At 49.1% G+C, this 17633-nt stretch overlaps 1 pseudogene; it reads left to right on the top strand.

The window, feature by feature from the left end:
* The first annotated feature begins 6812 nt into the window (after nt 1–6812).
* On the top strand, nt 6813–9475 carry LOC120841174 (annotated as a pseudogene).
* Nucleotides 9476–17633: the final 8158 nt, after the last annotated feature.

Raw genomic sequence — 17633 nt, 5'->3', positions numbered from 1 at the left:
ATCCAGTGGTCTCTTGAACCGCCGTATTGTAGGCGAACGTGACGTAGGGCAGCACCTCGTCCCACGTCTTGTGCTCTACGTCGACGTACATAGAGATCATATCGGCGATTGTCTTGTTGAGTCGCTCCGTCAGCCCGTTGGTCTGCGGGTGGTACGCAGTTGTACGACGATGGCTGGTATGACTGAGTCGGAGGATTTCTTGGGTCAGTTGTGCCATGAACGATGATCCGCGATCTGTAATCAGAACTTCTGGAGCGCCGTGCCGGAGGACGATGGACTCAATGAAAAACTTGGCAACTTCCACAGCAGTCCCCGAAGGAAGAGCTTTCGTTTCGGCGTACCGTGTGAGATAATCTGTGGCGACGATGATCCAGCGGTTCCCCGACGTCGAAGGCGGAAAAGGACCAAGTAGATCCATTCCGATCTGCTAGAAGGGTGCAGTTGGAGGAGAAATAGGCTGCAGGAGTCCGGCCGGCCTCGTCGGAGGTTTCTTGCGTCGCTGGCACTCATGGCATGATCGTGTGTACAGGTGGACGGTCTTGGGGAGCTTGGGCCAGTAATACTTTTCACGAATACGGGCCAGTGTCCGGCTGTATCCAATGTGTCCGGATGTCGGGTCGTCGTGACATGCTTGAAAGATGTCCCCTCGAAGGTCGGTCGGGATTACCAGCAGCCACGGTGAGTTGTTGTCCCCGAAGTTCTCTTTGTAGAGTACACCTTGTCGAATGGCGAAGGTCGACACGGCTCGTGAGAAAACACGGGGTACGGTACCGCCGCGCCCTTCCAGGTGCTCGATTAAGGCTCGCAGCTCCGGATCGTCTCGTTGACGTCGTGCCATGTCATCGGTGTTCACTGCCCCTAGAAAGCACTCGTCATCATCGTCGTCGCTGCTGCCTGAAGGTGTTTCGATAGGGGCCCTGGACAGGCAGTCAGCGTCGCTGTGCTTGCGTCCTGACTTGTAAACCACAGTCATGTTGAACTCTTGTAGCCGGAGGCTCCATCGAGCGAGGCGTCCTGACGGGTCCTTGAGGTTCGCAAGCCAGCAGAGCGAGTGGTGGTCCGTGACTACGCGGAACGGGCTTCAGTACAAGTACGGACGAAACTTCGTGATTGCCCGGACGACCGCAAGGCATTCTTTCTCAGTCGTGGAGTAATTTCTGTCTTCCTTGGACAGTGTCCGACTTGCGTAGGCGATGACTCGTTCGGTGCCTTCTTGTACTTGAACTAGTACCGCGCCAAGTCCTGCGTTACTTGCGTCAGTGCGAATCTCGGTGTCCGCATCCTGATCGAAATGTCCAAGAACCGGAGGCGTCTGGAGTCGTCGCTTCAGCTCGTCGAATGCCTGCTGCTGTTCCTCGGCCCATTCGAACCTCTCGGCGTCCTTCGTGAGGTTTGTGAGCTTTGCGGAAATCCGTGCGAAATCCCGAACGAAGCGACGATAGTAGGCGCAAAGTCCAAGGAATCTTCGCACGGCCTTTTTGTCTGTCGGCGCTGGAAATGACGCGACGGCGCGAGTCTTCTCAGGGTCTGGGCGCACGCCTTCGTTGCTAACCACGTGACCTAGAAACTTCAGTTCGTCATAGGCGAACCGACACTTTGACGGTTTGAGGGTGAGTCCAGCGGTCCGTATGGCTTGAAGAACAGCTCGGAGTCGTCGTAAGTGCTCGTCGAAGTCGTTGGAAAACACCACGACGTCATCGAGGTAGACCAGACAGCTTTGCCACTTCAGTCCTGCCAGTACGGTGTCCATAACACGCTGGAAAGTTGCTGGAGCCGTGCACAGTCCGAAGGGCATCACCTTGAATTCGTACAGCCCATCTGGCGTGACGAAAGCTGTCTTCTCTCGGTCCCGTTCGTCGACTTCGATCTGCCAGTAGCCGCTCTTCAGGTCCATCGATGAGAAGTATCGAGAGTGGCGCAGCCGGTCTAACGTGTCGTCGATTCGGGGGAGTGGGTAGACGTCTTTCTTCGTCACCGCGTTCAGCTGCCGGTAGTCCACGCAGAACCGAAGCGTTCCGTCCTTCTTCTTAACCAGTACGACTGGAGAGGCCCACGGACTGCTTGATGGCTGGATTATGTCGTCGTTCAGCATCTCTTGAACTTGCTCCTGGATCACCTCCCTTTCTTTAACGGAGACTCTGTACGGTGATCTATGCACAGGGCGCGCGTCGTCCTCGGTAATGATGCGGTGCTTCGCAACGGCTGTTTGGCGTACCTTCGACGACGTCGCAAAGCAGTCACGGTATTCGGCGAGGAGGTTAATCAGCTGCTGTCGTTTCGGGTCCGGAAGCTTAGGGTGGATGTCGAGTTGCGCTGGCGACGTACCGTCTTGCTGAGGTGGCGAGGATTCATCAGTAATGGCGGCGATTTCGGCGGAGTTTCGGAGATCCTCGACGTGGCCAACGGCTGTACCTTTTGTGAGGTGTTGCGTTTCATTCCGGAAGTTCGTCACGAGGACCACAGTGCGGCCATCCTGAAGTTCGGCTACTCCTCGTGCGACGCCTATTCCTCTTCCCAGGAGCAACTGGAGGTTGCCTTCCAGAAGAACTTCGCTACGGGTAGCTGCATCGGTCACGACGGGTACGACAACACTTGATCGCGGCGGCAGATTCACGTGGTCGGCAGCGACTCGGACGGCGGCTGACGCAGTTTGGAGTTTCTCTGACGGCGGAACAGGTGTCCTCAGCGTCAATCTGTTTTCTCCAAGGTCGATGACGGCGCCGTATTCACACAAAAAGTCCATGCCGAGAATGACGTCTCTGGAACAGTCTTGTAGAATGACGAATTTCACAGGACACGTCTCGCCGTGAATTTCGACGCGAGCGGTGCACCTTCCAACAGGCGTGATGAGGTGTCCTCCGGCGGTTCGTATCTGCGGTCCATCCCACGGCGTCGTGACTTTTCGAAGGTGGCGGGAGAGCCTCCCACTCAAGACTGAGTAGTCTGCTCCGGTGTCCACCAGTGCCGATGCGTCGTGGCCGTCGATGATGACGTTTAGGTTGTTGGACACCGTTTCAGGAGCGTCGTTTCGGTCTCCGGTAGCGTTCGAGTGGGGGCCCTCCGACGTTCGTTGAGGATCTTGGCGTCGGTCGTCTTCGGCAACTCCACCTCCAGGGGTTGCCGCGCCTAGTTTCCCCGCCGTGGAGCGAGGGGCGACAGGCTTTCACGTCGGGGTCGGTGCATCGGCGAAGCTGGACGTCGTGGTGAAGGCGATCGGAACTCTCGGCGGGACGCAGGCTCGGGGGACTGGGGTCGTCGCAGATACTCGTCGATCTCCCGAGGGCGTTCACCATACCGGGGGCGCGGGTCGTTTGGGTGGAATCCGCGCAGCCCGAGTCGTCGGTATGGGCATCGGCGGTACACATGGTCAGCTTCCCCGCAGTGGTAACACAGCGGGCGTCGGTCGGCCGTCCTCCAGACGTCTGTCTTCCTCGGCGCAGGTTGCTCTGGGTGAACGTGCCCTTGATCTTCCTGTCGTCGGGGGTAATGCGGCGTTGGGGCGTCTCTTCGGGGTGGCGACGTGGCTTGGCGGGGGGCTTGCGGCGGTCGTCGGGCCATCGCGGCGTAGCTCAACATGGGTTCCTCCGGTGCCACCGTGGTGACGGGAACCTCTGGTTGGAGCGCCCGATGCACTTCTTCTCGGACAGCCTCGGCGATGGAAAGGGCTGGCGGACGGTTGGTAGTTGGCAGCAACTTTCGCAGTTCCTCCCGGACAACCTCTCGGATCATTTCCCGGATGTCCGGTGTATCCGGAGTGTTTTCGCCGTTAAGCGGTGCGGGTGCACCGACGCCTGGATGTCGCTGGAAGTGGGAAGCACGTGCCTGAAGCGCGCGCTCGATGTTGGTTGCTTCGGCGATGAAAGCTTCGACGGTGGTAGGCGGGCTCCGCACAAGGCCACCGAAGATGTTCTCCTTGACGCCGCGCATCAAGACTCGCAGCTTTTTCTCTTCAGGAGCGATTGGGTCGGCGCGATTCATGAGGTGGAGAACGTCTTCGACGAAGCTTGTGACGCTCTCGGTAGGCCCTTGGGTTCTCGCTCGCAGGAGTTCTTCGGCACGCTGCCGTCGGTGCTGGTTGGCAAATGTCCGTCGCAGCTCGGCCTGGAATTCTTCCCACGACGCAATGGACGCTTCGTGGTTCTCGAACCAGGTGCGTGCCGTGCCTTCCAGAGCGAAGTAGACGTTCTGAAGGCACTGCTCCGGTGTCCATCGGTTATGGCGGGCCACTCTTTCGTAACGTTGTAGCCAATCTTCAACGTCCTCGTGGATCTCCCCGGTGAAAGGCGTCGGAGTCCGGGGTGCGACGGGCAAGTATAGGACGGCAGAAGCGGCCGGGATCTCCGACTGGTTGGCCATCGCCGTCGTCTTGGGCCTCGGCTTGTCCGGCAGCAGACCGTACTCAGGATCCTCTCCCTTTATGCGGCGGCTGGTCCGAGGTTCAGGTTCCGCGGTGAATGGTCTTCTCACCAAGCCGGGAATCGGACTTGTGCTGCGGGCCCTTGGAGGGGAACGCTGCACGGGCATGCGGTACCCCGCACCTCCACCAAAATGTCACGGGTGGTGACCAAAAATAACAAATAAACAGGAAGAAATAAACGTTTAATGTGGCGAACTTGTGCCAAAAATAAAAGAGTACAAAAGATAATAATAGAGCGTCGCGGGCGTCGAAGTCGGCGTGGCAGCAAAGTCGAACGCTGAAGCGAAACTGACTCGACAAGGTAGCGGGCGGCCTCTTATCTAGAGTGTGTCACTATCTCGAAGATTCGGCGAAAGCGGCTCGAGCGTCGCGTGATCGGGGCGAGAATGAACACGCACTTTCTAGAAAACAAAAGCAGGAATAAATGATAGAAGTTACGTGCGGTACATGAATAGACGAGAACTTTCTGGGGGTCCGTGACCGAGCGTTGCTTTCTCAGCCCTGCGCGCGGCAATATATAAATGATCTAAAGGCATCTACGCGCGACACACGTTCATAACTTTGGTGCGGCGTCAATTCTGACCGGTATCTAAGCGTGCGAAGGCACAAAGATGCAACACTCGGCGTGAAAAGGAAGCTTTGACGACGCCGCGAAACCGGCGACACTTGTTTTCGACGAGTTGTACCTTTTGATACGGCTTCAAGCACATCGCACTCGCAAAACACATCCACACGGCGTCGATTCTTGGTCGGTATCCAAGCGAGCGAAGGCACAGAGACGCGGCACTTTGGCGTGCCCAGGAAGCTTTGAACACGCCGCCAGACCCTTGCTTTCGACGAGTGGTGCCTTTTTCCTGCGACACTGCGCTTTCGTAAAATTTTCCACGTGTTCACAACGGCAAGTCTCAGGAATACAGTGTCTCAAAAACGTCTTCGGCGAATGACGACGAACGAGTAGAAAACGTGTCTACAGCACGCTGGAAAACCGCAGCCAAAGGTTAGCAAAACCGAAAATCGTATCCCAGCGAGGTTGCGTCCGGTGGCTTCACTTGCGGAAGCGGGAAGCGCGATCCAGCACTTGTCATTGAGATCAGCGCTCCCGACTGTACGTAAAGGAGTGTAAGTGCCCACTTCGAGAAGCACACTGCGATTTGAAGCAACGCCGAAGGCGCGCGTGTCGCAGTGCCGCCTGTTGAATAACCATTCGAAGAGTTTGCACACTGTGAAGGTAAGAGCGTTCACACCGAAGAGCTCTCTTTACAACGCCTGCACACACACACAGAGCTCACAATTGAAGGGGGGCCACTGAGGTTTTAAGAGCCATTGATCGTAGTAATCGCATTCGAAAGACGCCGCGTTGTCGTAGATTATTTTTCACCAGCTAGGTCCTGTAGAGATGGGGCCAAGGCCAAGGCTGGGGGATTCATCACCAGAAACGTAAAGGAACCGAGCAAACGACCTGAGCCTCGCGGACGCGGTTCGTGGAAGCCGACGACGTCCGAGCCACGATCCGAGCAGCCCTAGTAACATCCTTGCTTTCGAGAAGACTGTATATTCTTTCCGGCGGGCACACCATACTCCGACAGCATGCTTACGGGTGATGTGGATTGCGGGAGGTGGACAACAGAACGACCAATGCACAGAAAATAGGTAGAGCACGACACAGCACGCACAGAACCTCCTTAACGCAGAGAAGGATTGTCGCCGCCATGTTGAAATAAAACCAAGCTGAGGCAGGCCAAGCTACAGTTTAGTACACAACGAAGCTGAGACAGGCCAAGGTTCAGTTTAGTACACAACCAACATACTTCCTTACAAAGAATTAGATAAATGTTAAAACAATTTTTTTTTCGTTTAAAAGTTCTAATGTATGTCGGCTAAAACAGAAACATTCACGTTGCGTCAAATGAGTTTCGTCGTAACCAGCCAAGGAGGTTAGAAGTACTAGGAGAGGGCACGTTGCAAAATTGGGGAAGCCTAGTCATAAAAAGTTTAAACGATGTTGTGGCCAACGTGACCTCAGATCTCACTGGCGATTGGTGCGCGTGACATGTCACGTGCGAGATGGATGGTTGATTATAGAACGATTCCTTGCAGGCTTGCGCGCGCTCCGTCCGGTAGGATTTATCGGATCGAAGGCCAGAGGGCTAGACGTGAAGCAAGCAAGCAATGACAAACGTTTGAGGCGGGCGGTTCAGAAAACGAAAGCCCGGCCTGCCGCCAGGACGCTGATTTCCACCGGGTACGGGATGGGCGCCTGTAGCGTGGTCGGCTGCCACAATCGAACCGGCTTTTCCTTGGCGGGAGTTACCTTTCATTAGTAAGCTCTTGGCATATTACACACAGATAGTTTTACAGGTAGCAGGAATCCATCAACAATTCTCTTAGATTTCCGACGGTCGCCGAACTACGCAAACAATGGATTTGGGCCGTTGGTCGCGGCGGCGGCTGGACCCCATCGAAGTGCAGCGTGGTGTGTTCCGTGACCTTCAAAACTGCGGACCTCTACACGAGCGGTTCAGGTGGTTGTCGCCTGAAAAGTGATGCCGTTCCATCCATGGCTTTGCCTGTTCAGGTAAACGATATCTGTATAATTTCGCACTTCATAGGAATTATAATTACATTACAGTTCTTATTATTACAGAAAACGGGATCAATCGCCGTCAACGATGGAAATGACTGCCACCGTATGTAGCCTTATGCGCGGCATGAAAAATAAACTTGTTATTTTTGTAGTGTGTTAAGGTAGTTTTGAAACAGCTCCACGTACAGGTAGCTTTTTTGCAGGGCATGACGCCCTACTGTTTCTGTTCCTGAGTGCGTGATGTACTCCACAGGGCTGGGCGCGTGCATGGATGTTGCTGAGGAAGTGGAAGGGGTAAGATATCATTTATTAGTGGTGCCCATTTCAGCACTCGGGGTGAATACTCTACAGAGAAAGCAGTTTGTGATGTGCCATGTATGTAATTCATTCTGAACACCATTTATCATCCTCACGATCGGTTCATAATGTCTGCATGAATTAAAAAAGAAAAGAAACCGTCAAAAGCACGAAGCAATAGTATTTTATTGTAATGATGACAGGTGACGAATAAGTTATATGCGTGACTATGTTGCAACAAATTCAATTGCACTCAGGTTGTAGATGAGCCAACAGAGGCCAGCTACAGTGAGCCGGAAGAAATTGAGATTCTTGGAGATGAGACTGCCTCAGTTGTGAGTTACATATTTCAAATAAATTGACAAATTATCATCATCTATCAGCTAGCAGTAGTTATCAGAAACCAGCCTAATTAACCTTTTGTCGTGTCAAGGATTTTTGCTCCCGATATGCTCACATAAACTAGCAATTATCAGTTAGGACATACAGAACCTCCATTAGTCAAAAGAGCATGTTGGAACCTAGATATATATTGACTTCAGAACCTATCCTAGGAGCATTATGAAGCTGCACTAATGCATGTACACACTGTTTTCATTTCCACCAGAACTGAAATAGCTCAGTTAATTCTTCACAGTTCTTCCAGGTTTTCTCCAAGCCTAGTGCAGCAACCACTGATGTTTTTAAGCCACCCACAAGTTCTGTAAGTAGACATTGCACATTGATTGTTTTAAAGCGCAATTCTAAAGGTTGAATGTTCCGTGCCTGAGCAGGACATAGAAGCGTGTACCATTCTGAGAGGTGCTCCTGAGGGGGAACCCTCAGCAACAGAGGTGGGTGAGCAGGAATTTTAAATGGACAGAGAGAAGCGAGGATGCAGGCGAGCTGGTTCAAAATTCACCTCTTTAACCCTGGAGGGTGGAAAAAAGGGACAGTACAACACGAAATCTCCAAAACGCAGCTAAAGTTTATTAGACAAACCACGTTCCATTCACCCAGTCTGAAAATGGTTGGCTCTACACAATAATCTCGGCACATGTGCCTAGAGAGTAATGTTTCAACTGCAGCGTTAAGATGTATTTACCTCAGGTTGTAGTTGAACGAACAGACTCCAGTCGCAGTGTGCTGGAAGAAATGGAAATTCTCGAAAATGTGACCGGCCTGGCTGTGAGTACATATATTTCTAAAAAAAGTACTTTTGTTGTTATAATGATCTATCAAGTAGTACAGCACCAAAAGCAGCTCCAGTTAACCCGATCCCATCATTTATAGGGCTTCTGGATACCCACCATGGAGCTGTCATTGCCATCAACAAGCATAGTAAGGGAATTCCCTCAATCTAACCTGGGAAAAAAACAATTTTTTCTTCATAAGAGGCACAGCAGTCACCTTGATGTAGAGAGAGGTGTAGAAAGCTGGCGTCATCCTTTTCTTCTGTTATGTGTGTTATGTGATAATTTCTAGGGCAATGAGACAGGTGAAAATATAAACAATTCATTGTAGAAATATATCATAAAATAATACCGGCAAATACGAGAACTTTTTTTCTTGATGTCTTATCGGTTTGAGGAATGTGATGAAATCTCATGCCCAAACAAATGTATCTTATAGCTAAAATATCTTAAGCATAGCTTTACTATGTCACAAATAAAATGTGGTTTTGTACGCAGTTATCACTTATGCTGGGAGAACTCGCACCATTCTGGTAGATTCAGTGGGTTCATAGATGCAACCATAATGGATGTAGCAGCTGCATCGCAAAGAGCTCAAGTTTCTCTCGAAGACCACCTCCAGCTAAGATGCTGAATACACTGCTACCACAAATAGCTCTTGCACAGTTTTGCGGGATGCAATGTATAACGATTCTCAGGAGCCAGATCTGACATCAGCTCGCTCAATTGTAACCGGTCAAAAGCGTTAATCTGTGGCTGATATCTACGTTTGAGACATGAAAGAGTCCCAGGCCCACATTATTGTCTTAAATAAGAAATAGAAATATTGGTTACTTTCTGTGTGGAGGTGCATTTTTGTTTATCTACAATGTTTTCTGTCCCCAGCTGTTCCCCGAGCCCAGTGCAGCCGACATTGACACCTCCAAGCCATCAACGAATTCGGTAAATAGGCATTGCATCATTACTGCCTTGACTGGCCTAGACATCAAAGTACACAACTCTTAAAGTTGAACTTTCTACATCTAAGCAGGACCTGGGAGCACAACACCCACTAATAGACGCTCTGGAAAATGAATCCTCGCAGACAGAGGTGGGCAAAATTTTAAACTCGTGGAACTAGTTCAATTCCAGAAGCTTCATCCTGGATCACATGGTTTTCTCAGCTTTACATGGTATGCATGCTACAGTGACTTTTTTTTTTGTTATTATCGTGATTCTTTTCCTACCTGCAGCCGCTGAAAATAAACGATGATTTTACTAACATAAGCCTTTCTAACGAATCAATAAACATTTTGAATATGAAATGTTTGTGTTTGGTCTTTTTCCTGTACTTTGTAAAGCATGTGTCTTTGAAGCTGACTAACAATATCAGAATGTTTAGAATGGCTGCTATAGACCTTTTTCGAAAGGGCGCCGCCATCTTGAATTGTTGTCACTTCCAGTATGGGCAAAAACATTGTTTTGCCGTCGCCACGCCAATAGAAGGCATTTAGGACATAACCGTAACCCTCACACTTTCTCGTTTTGCCTCCTCTCTATTTTTGTACTATTTGCAGGTTGAAACGTTCCGATACTTTTCGTCGCCCATACAGGATATGCTTACTTGGCGGTCGGGGGCGAGAGTAAGCGGAAAAGGTGTATACGTACGTAATTGTATTGCATTTTATATTACAGTAATATGTAAATTAAGGTTCAAATGCTCTGACTTTTTTTTCGCATATAATTATTTTGAAGGCAAAGGGTGTAGGTCTCGCAAACTCCATGTACCTACCAGCTGCGGTCGTTTCTGTTTGACAAAAATTGGGTGGGTGACTATAGCAACTTGATGAAAACCTTGCAAGTTGCATTTCAAAAGAAAATAAATACTGATACTGTAAAAGAAAATCCACCTCAACAAAGACAACAAGCGTGTTTCGTATATGTTGCTAGTAAATACTACTAAGAATCTTAAGACTTTTATTCTGAATTGGGACACGTCTAAAGGAAACGCACCAAACACCTACGGTTTCGATCCTTAGCTGACTGGCTGCATGGACATCTGAGCTATGTGACTTTTAAACTTCTCGTCAAGGGAGCCTGTTAAGTTTTCACCGATAAGTATGACCACACTCTCAGGACACAGAATTAAGGTAGCCAGTAATTATGTTTAGCACCTCAACATGGGCAAAGGCAGACCTACCTTAAAGGGCAACTCCACTCGGAGGTCTAATGAAAATCAATGACGTACATAAGTTTAGTGCGACACAATACAATTGTACCCGATTCCACACGTCGAGGTAACCTTTTTAGCGAACCCGGGGGATCTGCTTTTGTCAGGAAACAGCAGGAAAAGTGACATCGACTTCGTGTTCCCTGTAGGCCTTCTTTCCCTAGCCTTTGTGTTCTCCCCGCCTTAACGCCAAGAAACTCCTTTGTTGCGGTACATTTTCAAGGACAAAAGCGAGAATTTTCGTTCAATCTCCTTCGCAAAACTTGATGACATAGCTGAGCAGTCGCAGTACCGCCCAGTAAGGTTATTTGAAAACGGCTAATAGATTGGGCCCGAGCATTGCATGAGCACTCTATTTGGGCTCATGATAATCATTAGATGGACAAGCATTCGGGTAGTGGCCCGCGTCCAGTTGCGGCAATGACGACAAAAACCGAACCATAACAATGCCCGGAACTCAGCGCGTGCCCTGTGCCTTGCCAACCCCAGCGCTTGGCTATGATCAACATTAACGGCATATGATTGGCTCCAGATCACGTGGCCTCTTGTTCTGGCTGCAAGTTGAGGGAGTGAACGCTACTCACTTTTTAAATTTTTTTCTGCGACTTTCGTTGTGTATGGTAAAACACAAATACTTGTTTCATAGGTCATTAACATCACGGATCCGTTCCAAGCGATATTTGTGCCGAGTACAAAAATTGTTGCATCACCCCTTTAATGCTGCTATTTCAGCTGGCAACATGTAGAGGGAGGTTTACTGACTGCTGCAAAGTGAAAAAAAGCCAGATTGATGACAAATGCTGCTTACCAAAGGCACAATGCAGAAAGACAAATGCGTGCTGCGCTTGGTTTTCGTATAAGCGCTAGCTATGAGCATCATTGCAACTCATTTCCTCGGAAAAAGTGGAAAATGCTAGTACTCGGCACACTTATAAGTAGTCCTGACTGGTCCAGACCCTGCGGTGGCACGAAACTGACGCAGCTGTAATGTTGCCAATGAAAGCTTCAGGCTAGTTACCTACAAAACTGCACACACAGCCGTAAAACAAATGATATTGCATGATTCGGGGTCGCTGTCTTATTGCTGAAAACAAATAGAACCAAAAGTTTAAAAAATGAGTGGAGTTGCCCTCTAATCTGCTTGTCTGTGTCACCAGTCTGGATCTACAATGGTCATGAAAGACTTTATGCAAGGAGAGTGAAAAGTACCTAAATGTGACACTAATTTAAAATGTTGACATATAATCTGTGATGAAAACCTGCTTTCCTATAGGCTCAGCCTGCCGACGACACTCCCGAGAAGGCCTTCTTGCGGAAGGAGGTTACACGCTACTGCAACCTCCAGACAGCCAGCAAGAAAAGAATCAAATCGCTTCAGCAGTCTCAGCGACGCCTCAAGAGGAAGCTAGCCAAGATGCAGGATGTCATTGACGATCTTACCAAGAATCTTATTTATTTTTTTTTATTTAATTTACCTCAAAGCGCCTTTTCGGGCATTGTATGAGGGGGGAGTACAAGGTTTTCGACAAAAATATTGACACGATACATATCGTACGTATTTGCTTAATAAACAAGAAACAATGCAATACACCCACTCGAAAGGAATACACTCTTACACAAACAGGAAACAACGTGCCAACCAGGCTACAAAAAGAGAGAGAAAAGACCATCTTTCCACATGAAAAACAAGAAAGACACCATCCCGCGATTCATTCCATGGAAAAGTGAAACAAACGTTCACGTGATGATTTGAATTCATTTTTATCTATGATATCTACAACGTGGTGGGGCAAAGAGTTCCATTCTGCAATGGCAAGCTGTAATGGCGAGTTGCGAAACTGGTTAGTGCGACAATTTGATAAACGAATTTTGTGAGGGTGATCATGTCTGGGAAAGATACGATGAGGGGGAGGTAATAAGAGTTTCTTTAGGCTAACATTATAATAATAAATATTGTGAATGAAGGTAAGACGGGATACTTTGAGCCTGACTTTTAATAAAGGTAAATTAGCTTTTTGTTTCAGTGCCGAAACGCTCGTGTAAGGTGAATAGTCACTAAATATGAAGCGCGCGGCTTTGTTTTGAATTCTTTCAATTTGGTCAATCAGGTAGTCCTGGTGGGGAGACCATATGATGCTGGCGTATTCGAGCTGCGATCTGACAAAGGACTTAAAAGCTAGCAAACGAGTTTCGGGAGGAGCTAAAAACAACTTCAGCCTGATGAATCCTAAAGAACGATTTGCTTCCCCAACTAAGTAGTTAATATGGTCATGCCAATTAAAACTATCGGAAATAAAAACACCCAGATACTTATATTTATTTACCTTTTACAGAGGGACACCGTTGATAGAGTAGCTGCAATTAATTGATGTTTTCTTTGTTGTCACGGTCATATATTTGGTTTTATCTATGTTAATTCGCATTTGCCACTTGTCGCACCACGAAGCAATAGAGCTCAGATCGGTTTGAAGTGTCGAGGTGTCGTCTATATGTATCGCATCTTGACTGATGATTATGTTTTGATACTTGAGAGCCTCGGTAAAGCCAACAAGGACCTGCTAAGACGTCAAATAGCGAAGAAGACTGGGGCACGTCAGCCGGTCACATATTCACCAGAACTGCGGGCGTTTGCTCTAACGTTACGTTTTTACTCGCCCAGGGCCTATAACTATGTAAGAGAAGTCTTCGACACATGCCTGCCACACCCAAGGACAATGACCAAGTGGTATGAGACCATCGATGGATCTGCGGGAATCTCTGAAGAAGCACTGGCTGCTCTGAAGATGAAAGTAACTCAGAATACAACAACCGGGTACCCGACATTGTGTAGTCTGCTAGCGGATGAGATGGCGGTGAGACACCACACCGAATGGGATGGGCGGAAGTTTCATGGCCATGTTGACATGGGCGGGCAGGTTCATGATGATGTGTTGCCTGCTGCTAAAGATGTGTTTGCTGTCATGGCTGTTCGCATTAACGGCCACTGGAAACTTCCCCTCGGCTACTTCCTTCTACATGGCCTAGGGGGAGAGCAACTTGCTAATTTGGTGAAGCAAGCCCTCAGGTTAGTTCACGAGTGTAACGCCAAAGCCGTGTCACTTACGTGTGATGGCGAAGCTGCAAACATCACAATGCTGCGAAATCTTGGCTGCAGCTTTGACACCGAAAATCTGGAAACTGTCATTCCCCACCCGGAAACTCAAGAGCCTGTCTTTGTTTTCCTTGATCCCTGTCACATGTTAAAATTGTTGCGAAACTGTCTTTGTGACAAAAAATCTCTTGTAGATGAAGAGGGATCATCCAATGGAGACTCATCGAGAACCTCCGTGAGGTTCGGAAAAAAGAAGGCCTACATCTGGCAAACAAACTGAAGGAATCGCATGTCCACTGGAAAGGTCAACCAATGAAGGTTTCGCTTGCAGCGCAAGTTTTCAGCAGATCCGTTGCGAGTGCGATAGAAGAGTGCCGAAATCTCAGGGTTCCGGGATTCTATGAAGCACAGCCAATAGTGCGTTTTCTGAGGAAGGTCAATGACGTGTTTGACATTCTAAACTCCAGACACTTAAACCAAAGGCTATGGAAAAAAACGATATGTCAAGAGAACATCCGGGATATTTGTCTTCTCTTCTCTTCTCTTTCTCTTCTCTAAACCCTACCGAAAAATCCGGTATAACTTTTCACTATCCGGATTATGGAAACGGAAATCTATCTGGATTCTATCTGGACTCTATCTGGAATTTAGGTTTTCAGAAATTATTCCTTTGTCTGCAATCTGGATTTCGGGTTTCCAGTAACAAATTTCCGGTTCCATATTCCGGATAGGGAAAGTTATACCGGATTTTTCGGTAGGGAAGGAATCAAGGACCGGAAGGCTCATGACCAGCACCAACCGGAAGGTGGGCTTCATTGGATTTCTCACCTGCATCAACAGCGTCCTCAAGCCTTACAAACACCTAGTTGAGGAAAAGTCACTACTGAAGTACCTCCCAACCATAAAAGTTAGCCAAGACCACCTCGAACTTTTCTTCGGGGCCATCAGATCACATAGGGGTGCGATGATAATCCAACTGCGAGACAGTTTGCTGCAGCCTTCAAGAAGTTGATTGTGGTAAACGAAGTGCGAGATGTCACATCTGGAAACTGCCTGCCACTGGAGCACATTAAAATCCTTCATGTCAGCAGTGCAGTGGAGCAAAACTCCCTGGATATCATCAACTGGTCCACCGCTCGAAGACTCCTTGTGGAGGAATCAGACGGCACCAGCATGGATAGAGTTGACGATATTCCTCTCGACCACCATTACTTGCCAGATCCAAGGTTTGTGTCAGAATTATCTGAAAGGAATATTGCTTACATTGCTGGGTTCGTGGCTTGACACCTCCAAAAAAGGTTGTGCTGCGCAGACTGCATTGATGCACTCACGACTACAGCTCCCACAGATCCGATCTACTCACTTATACGACATAAAACTTTGGGAGGGCTGCTCTACCCATCTGAAGATGCTGGGTGGATTTGTCGAGAAAGTGAAAAAGCTCTCCGATCTACGCTGGCTCACTTGTCCCCATCGTCAAAGAATTTCTTCCCAAAGCTACTTAACAATGTTCTCAAATCATTCATTGGGAAGGACGTGTTCAGCGCCCTCAATGAACACATGCTTGACAACGACCCAATGTAAAGCCACGCATTTCCTCCTATGCGATGCACCGCCCAGAAGTACCTTGACATCAGGCTGCACAGCATAAGCCGAACTTCTACTCAAAGCCTCCACCCGCAGAAGAGCAGACAAAGACGTACAAAATTGACACAGTTCCAAGGCCAGTGAGTGCACATACTTGGGTTTGAACAATGATGATGAGCCAGGAGCAAACAGCAACAAAAGCAATGCAGAGAAAACTTGAGGTGACATTATATACGAGTCTAACGCATGTTTGTGTCGATGAACATTACTGTGAAGAGAATGCAGCAAGAGAATTAAACTTCAGAGACTACATAATTTCACAGAGTGAACTATACACTAGTCTGCTTGTGTAAAGTTAAGACTGATTATATATAGTGTGACACATGATTACACTTTTGCCCGCAAGAATATAGTGGATAAAACATCTCTGAACCTCGAGTCAAGTTGAACTGGTTCAATTTGTCACGACATCACTAAAACATCCCAGTGGACGACCTGCATAGCGGTCGCAACAAAAATAAGCGATGAGAGCGCAGCTGTCATTTGCAGACGGGTGCGGAAATCATCGCCGTAAAAATGCGTAAGCATTGGTCCAAACTGTCGGCTTTGACTACTGTAGTAATTAGCGGCCAGGAGATAAAAAGAATACTCTTCGCTGATGCACTGAGATGCACGGTACGTTACCCAAAGCACGCCAACAGGCAGTCGTCACAGCGTTGACGTTCCACGTTAAAACTATCTAGGTTCAAGGTGTTTATTGGCACAAGTTAAACACAGCCCGAGTGTCTGAGGTGGCGAAAAGGCACAAGCCCGTACAACCAAGTGCTGGCTGCCTCCTAGGCTGTGTCAACAGGTGAAATGATGAAGATGAATTTAGAAATGAAAGAAAGGGAGAAATGGTAGTTACACAAAGTTACTGAGCTCGCAGGGCACGCGACGCAGCCCTGCTAAAGTCGCGGAGTTCGTCTCCAGTCCCGGGCAGGGGCGGGCACGTGCGCTCTGTAAAGACAGGTTCGAGCTCACCGCGAAGAGGAACAGTGAAGCTTCGTGTCGCCGGGTGCAGGCGCGGAGAGGAATAGGACAGCCTGTCCGGCTAGAGATACGGGGGACCGATGCTAGGTAGGAGCCGGCCAGCGAGGGGCCAGCGGCAACAGCAACAAGTCGGACACGCGCCACTGTTCGTCGGTGGCTCAGGCGGTGCGAGCCAAAAGTCCGCAGGCTGTCATCGTAGTCAGAGGAATAGTCGTGAGATGGGCCAAGACGCTAACGATTTATAGAAAACATGAAGCATTTGCTTCGTAGTTGAGGGTACGTAACGAAGCGCAGCAAGCATAGAATCGGTCGGCTGGGCGCGGGCGACACGCACGATTCTCAGCTCTGATGGCTGATAAATAAAAAGTACCATGCTCCCTGTTACCCGCAACCGCCAACCACGCTGCGGTCAAGTGATGTGGTCACGTTGCCTGATAAGTGAGGAGAGTAAGGAGGAAAATGAGAAAGAGGCGAGGCGTCAAGGGAGCATGGCTTGTGGAGGCTACGCGGCTGACGTCATGGCCTCTCCTACCCTTCTATTCTCCATGTAACCAGCGAACGTCGCCGCATCGCCATTGCCACCGTAACCAAAATAAAAAAAAAAACAAAGCAAGCTGCAAACGTTCGGGCAGTTTCAGGCTTTTAGGCTTTCAAAAAAACATCCAAGAACCTTCTCCGAAAAACAAAACCTACCCGAGGTGCCGGCTTGCCCATGAAACCAGCTGTGTTTGAGTCTACTTGGTGAGTACTTGCCTATTCGCTTGACTTTTTCAGTGCTTTCTTTTCGGAGCGTTTGTGAAGTGTCCTTGTGTGTGTGTGTGAAGGAAGCGTGAAGGCGAACGTGTGGGGCTCCTTGTCGCACACGTGCTTTGCGCATGGGATGACCTTCGAGCTTTTCCCAAGGAAGTCACGCAACCGACCTGTCACTGAGCGAGCAGTCAGATTGCGGGAACGCACACAGAGGAGAAGGTCCCATCGAAGCCGGAGGGGGGGACGGGACTTGGTAAGTGTATCGGGAGCTTTATCTCGTGGATCGGTGGACTAGACGAGTTCTACAAATCGGGTGGCGCCTTGATACCACCTAACTAGGCGGTGTGTTTCGCGGAACCCTTGGCTGCTAAAGGTACCCATTACGTGCTGGCGCTCGTATTTGCACCCCGTTTGCTTTCACTGCGGGTGTTCGAATTCAGGTTCGATTCTCTGCATTGATGATGTTGCTTGCGAAGAGTTCTTTTTTGACTAGG

Source organism: Ixodes scapularis, unplaced genomic scaffold (genome assembly GCF_016920785.2).
Source record: "Ixodes scapularis isolate PalLabHiFi unplaced genomic scaffold, ASM1692078v2 PGA_scaffold1__304_contigs__length_218370807, whole genome shotgun sequence".
Classification (NCBI taxonomy): domain Eukaryota; kingdom Metazoa; phylum Arthropoda; class Arachnida; order Ixodida; family Ixodidae; genus Ixodes; species Ixodes scapularis.
The sequence above is the reverse complement of the archived record's forward strand: the minus strand, read 5'-3'. Positions and strand labels throughout refer to the sequence as shown.